Here is a 6,000-nt window from a genome sequence, read left to right as displayed (position 1 = left end):
CACTCGTTCCACAATCTGGCCCTTTGGTACACTGTACAACAAAAGACAAGTCGGCCAGATGACATATCAGGGATGAACAGGCTCCAAGCCCTTCATATAGAAAATGTCATTTAAAAGGCCAGTGTTGCTCAGCCGGTCATGGAGCTCCGGCTTCCCTTTAATTCAAACATTGTATGATACAAAGGTGCAGTCGACGGTTTTGGTCAGGGCGGCCGTCCCCGTTGGATCGGGCGCGGCGCCGGCAGGGCTTATCGGTGGGAGCGCAAGATCACAATAATTTCACTATTGTGTACTGCTTATTTCAAAGAAGGTTAAATATGCATCGCTCGGCGGCGGCGGCGGCGGCTTGAAAACGTGTTTTAAAACCATTCGGCAAAGTCTTGTTTTGATTTATGTTGTTAGGAGTCCGTCTGAGAAGGTCAAAGCTGAGGCTCGCCGCCTCCCCGCCTGTGGACGCGTCCCGCTCTGCTTCGGCACAGCATGTTGGCCATCGGAGGTTAGTTTTTGCTGCGCGGTCGCCCAAAGCTGGGCTGCTTGAAGAAGAACTGAAGCGGGGCAGAGACGCAGCCTTAAATGCGGGAATGAGAGTCAAAATTCCACCACTTGCGTTGCCACGGCAATGAAAATGATAGCTTGCTATTTCTTCCCACTAAAGCTCTTCATTTCATTTCACCCATGAAGGACTTTCTCTTCTTGCAAACTGCACATGGCAGCAGCTTTGGGTTACTTTCATGCAAATGTACAACAATACATATTGTGAGTACTTCCTAAGTGCGCAGTGTCTTTCTTGCCGCCTCACTGCTAACGGTCAAAATGTCGGTGACAGAGATTCATAAAAACGGAAGCAAAAGTGTTCATTGCTTGGGAACAAATTGTCCAAGTCCTGCAAGTCAACACGGTTCTAATCATGAGTCGGCGGAGTTTGGGTCGATTGTAGATACACTGGAGTGGAACAGCGGAGACCTCGCCACCGTCTGACACGGTTATGGTTATATTCCCCGCCTCGTCGGCAGGATAATTAAAGATAACCCGCCGGTGTCTCGCCGTCCGCGGCCTCTGTAAGATGTAACGCTCGGGGAAACACGTGTGATCCTTTGCTTTAGCGAAGATCCAAGGAGACGTCTCCGCCGTCAGAGCGAAGCTAATTGTCCGGCGTCTCCTCCAGGGGAGCGGTTGGGATGTTGCGTGGGAAGGCTGTGCAAAGCTAGCGGGGGGATATGATGATAATTGACTCCCTTAAAGTATATTCAGATTTAATAGTCTCCATCGAGCGCGGATCGATGTTGCAACTGTGATTTCTGCTCTTATTGTGGAGATGAGTGGACAGCCGGTTTCCACCCGCAGGACGGTGGTTTCACCTCCAGGCAGGAACGTAACGCTCTCCTCGTCCCTCATCAGCTCTCAATTTCATCTTCTCCAGGCGGGGAAGGAAACGGGACGATCGGAAGCGATTATTTTGATAATATCTGCACTGAACATCACGTTAGTATCTTTCATCAGATCCGAAGTATCTCAGAAGTACCCGGTTTAATGTGTTATATGTATATTTTCCGATCAAGTCTAAATCTATCAGATGATCGGCCGCAGTCGATTCAACCCGATGTGCGGCGATCGATACCCGAGACGTCTTTTTTTTATTATTAAGCATCGCACTTGACATTCGGTGAAAAATAAACCCCGCTTTAGCACCAGACGGCTGTTTGACAGACGTCGAGCGAAGCGTCAAGCGTGTCTGGATTGTCGGATCTTTGGTGCGGATGTGAGGTTTTTAGAAAAACGATCTGAAAAATGCAAATTAAAAAGGAATTAAACGCCGACATACAAACTGATCTTTTTATTTATAAAATGCAGCCGTGGTTGCAAAAGCAGGAGTCATTACACAAAATCTAGGGTTGGGCTCATCCAGATAGGCATCTGTTCAATGCTGCCTCCCAGCACAGGAAATAGCATTAGCTTCGTCGTCGCACACACACACACACACACACAGAGTGACCTCTTGCTCAATGTAGAGCCCCAGGTTGTCATAGAGATACTTCCCCCTCCCAAATGACCAGCTGACCACATGATGAGTGGATCTGTTTATAACAACGCGTGCAGATATTTTGTTGACATCGTGCGCGCGCTCATTGACGTCACTGATCTGGAAGGACGAAAATGCAAAATCTCTGATTGGACGCTCAAGTGTCGAGCTCTTGAAATCCACCTTCCTGATTAACGGCAGAGGTTTGGACGGCGAAACCCGCCGCTCTGTGTTGGAAAACCATTTCTAGCAGCAACCAAACAAAAACGGTGCAAAACCCAAAGACTGATCATTTCAGTCCCAATCCGGACGATGTCGCTACGTAGCATGTAGGCTTCTGTTGTGTTACGCCATGTAATCGTGAGTCGACTCCGTCGTTACATTTCCAGACGTAGCGACGGCTGCTCTTGGTGCAGGAGACCCAAAACAGCCAACCGTCATTTGTAAGCGGGTCTTAAAATGGCAGCGTCCCATTGGCGGCGATCGCGCGGATGACTCATTCTCTGCCCAGCCAATGAAATCCGGAAACTGGATCCATTTAGCTAGCGGCCTTGCTCAGCAGAATTCCTTTTGACAGTTATGAAATGAAAACCCGCCGCCGTTTCTAAATACGATCCTCTGGGGGCGGGGAGGGCCGGCCGAGGGGAGGGTGCAGGTCGGAGAACCATGAAACCGAGAAAAATGAACGCAAAGCTGGAGCGCAGACGGACGGAGGGGGATTATCTGGGTGTTTGTTGGCTAAAAGTCTCCACCTTTGGTTTCTGACGCCCCCTACTTTCACCCCCGAGTCTCCTGCATCCAAAGATCATGGGTGTGGTTTTGGATTTTACACTTATTGTGGTATTTTTTTCTTTTTCCTCCTCCAGCCACGGTCCTTATCACGCCGCCGTTTCTTTCTCCGGCCAGCAGAGGATGTCACACCGTCCCCGGCGGTTTCGCGTCTCTGGTTTCTTTTCACTTATCTCTAGATTGAACTTGACTTTGAGAGTCTTGAGCTGCGTCTCGACCTCCTCCCCGGTCACGAGCGGCCGCCGTCCAGCGGAAAAGACGCAGCGACTGCAACCGTCCGTAAACGCTCATTGCGAAACATGCTTTTGCTGTTCAAACCTGACACAGTTGAGTTATTTGCAGCTCTCGGTGGACGAGGATATGAAGTATCATCTCCTTGTGTTGTTTCTCAGCTGTGACGTTAGCATTTCTGATAGCGTGAGTGGAGAATCAGCCGGTTCCAGATTTGCCTCACGAATTCAGAACAGTGTCACCGGTGGTGAACTGACTGACCCAGCAGTCTGCAGCCCACACACACACACACACACACACACACACACACACACACACACACACACACACACACACACACACACACACACAGGAGCCCGGTTACTGTTTTCATTTCAATCAGCCTTACAGACCAAATCTTGTCTCCCCTGTGAACGCGAGCTGGGTGCAAGCGTGCCACTTCATTGCCGGGTTTAAACTAAAATATCAAATTGTGGTTTATTATAAAAAAAACGCACTCCCACAAACTATGACTTGTGGTTGCTTGACCCAATTTTTTTTTTTTTTTTTTTTTTTTTATTAGCAGAAAAATCGGCAGCCTCTCTGTAGACACTGATCCAGCTCATATCTGGGAACTGGCAAGGACAATCGGATTCCAGCGATGAGCGAGGCGGCTGAGCGCTTTGCTGTGCACGCACTGATTTGTGTCAAGGAAGGGAAGAAGAGCGTAACATCACATATCTGTCTCTGCCTTATCAGCTGTTTTTGTAGAAGTGACTAATGGTCAAGATTAAGAACAAAATAAAGGGGTCCGGGAGGGACTTATTCCCTGATGGAGGGAGTCTTGGTTTTGGGAATCTGGGGCTGATATCGGGTTCTGCAGCCGCGGATGCAGTTTTCAAGATGAGTGAACACAAAGTAGTGAGCTGTCCGAGCAGCTCCGTCTCCGTGAACTATCGTGAGCGGAAGCTGCTGCGTCAGGGAAAATGCGCTCCTTCATTTTTAACATTTCACTGCCCACAGCCACAAACTCCCTGCCAACAATCACTTACCCTGCAATATAAGACTCTTTTTTTCCCCCCTCCCTTCTATAAAAGAAACAAACAGGAAATACTTTGCGTAATTAATTCCTCAATTATGTGTCTGGGGGGGTTTTCTAAGCACCAGATAGGCGATGCTATCAGCACGAAACTAATGGCGGCACAGTCTCGAAAGACACCGGCTGCTTTTAGCGGCCCCAGAACGAACGCCACCGTAATTCTGCGCAGAAATGCTATTTGAAACCGTTGATGTCGGCCTTCATCCTCGCCCTGTCATAGGCATACTTTATTATTGACATTTATTCATCTTTATCTTTCCAGCTGTCGTTGGCTTTTTGACGTCTGAAATAAAGGTACCACTGTATATATTGCTTTTTATTACCTTTACACTTTGTATAAACAAGTGTGTCGTGTGTTGCTTCTGAAATTCACAAAGTATTATGGAGAAAATTACATTTTATTTACGTAATGAACTCATTTTGAGCTTTGGGCTTTCAGAGCGTGTAGCGGTACCTTGACCTGAATTTTAAAAATAATCAATAAACAATAAAAAATAAATATTTGCAAAATAGCTTCATAAATATTTATTTTACCTGGTTTATGGGACTTCTGCTCCTGAACTTCTGCGCGCAGCATCTGCAAATCGGGACTTTACCGGCTTCTGCCAGTGTGACGTTATTTTGAGCGTCGAAAAATAATATGCAAATATATTCATCATTAATAATTATTTTATTTAATATTTCAAGATCACAATAATCTTCCAACTTAGAACTAAAAGTTAAAAAAAGTCCCTCGACCTCCTAGCCGGTTGTGACGTGCCGAAGAACAGTAACCGTGGAGTCCTGTTTGCTCCGCCAGGCCCGCGATGTCGATATTTGTGTTGACTTGGTTGCAACAGTTAAGTAGATTAAGGGACCAGTGATTGAGGGCAAATCAATTACTGTAGCTCAGCGGTCTACATTTGGGCGTTCGCCGCAACGTTTATTCCCTGTTGCGGGGCAAACTCAAACACGTTGCCTCCTTCTCCGCCGTGAACAGCTGTAACATCACCACGACGTGCAACGTAGGAACTCGGCGATCGATGCCGACATCGCCAAAGGGTGGCGGTCCGGCGCGCAATCGTTGTTGGTTTCCGCTCCTTAAGGTGAAAGCAAGGTCGTGATGAGAGATTGTGGTTCGATTGTGCGAATCGTCAACACTCTTTGTTTTGTGTTTACCGTGTAGCGCAGGGGTGCCAAAATCATTTCTCATGGCGGCCACATACGGCCTAGGTCGATGTCAAGTGGGCCGGACCGTTAAAATAATAGCATACTCAGCAATAAATAAACAAAATATCATGTCTTTCCTCTGTTTTGGTGTAAAGAAGTACAAGGACATGAGGAAAATGTTGGAATTTAATGAACAATCCTTTAACAAAACATTTCATGAAACACCTCATATTTCCTTAGACAAAAGTGCAATTTACTTTTATCATTCACATGTTTGCATTGCAATCATGTGATCATGAGATCCCACTGATCTTGCAAAGGCACAAAACTTTAACAAGTAATTTGCATTGAAAAATATAGTAATGCACTTTAAGATTAAATGAGACTTATAAAGAAAGGGATTTTTAAACCATTTCCACATGTGCATATAAAATCTAAATTGAATCCCTGCCTTCACCCGCCAAACAAAAAAGAGTGCTATTAAGTGTGTAAGGAAGAAAGTATTTACCTGTCCGGTAAATGTGTAAACTTCATCCATGAAACATGCAAACACATACAATACATACTGAAAACGCATGGAGTTGCATGAACAGAAGAATTCCACCATACTCATTTGTAGTGAAGCTGCTGACTAACGTTAAATTGCACATTTTCGCTAGCAATTAACTAGCTGGCTTTTACCGCTGAGTCACTGATTTCTCAGCTATGGGTGAAAGTGGACGCTGTTTCCTCA

The sequence above is a fragment of the Fistularia commersonii genome, chromosome 16 (assembly GCF_037954325.1).
Source record: "Fistularia commersonii isolate RoL2024-O1a breed Wild chromosome 16, RoL_Fcom_v1.0, whole genome shotgun sequence".
Lineage (NCBI taxonomy): Eukaryota > Metazoa > Chordata > Actinopteri > Syngnathiformes > Fistulariidae > Fistularia > Fistularia commersonii.
Note: the sequence above shows the minus strand (reverse complement) of the source record.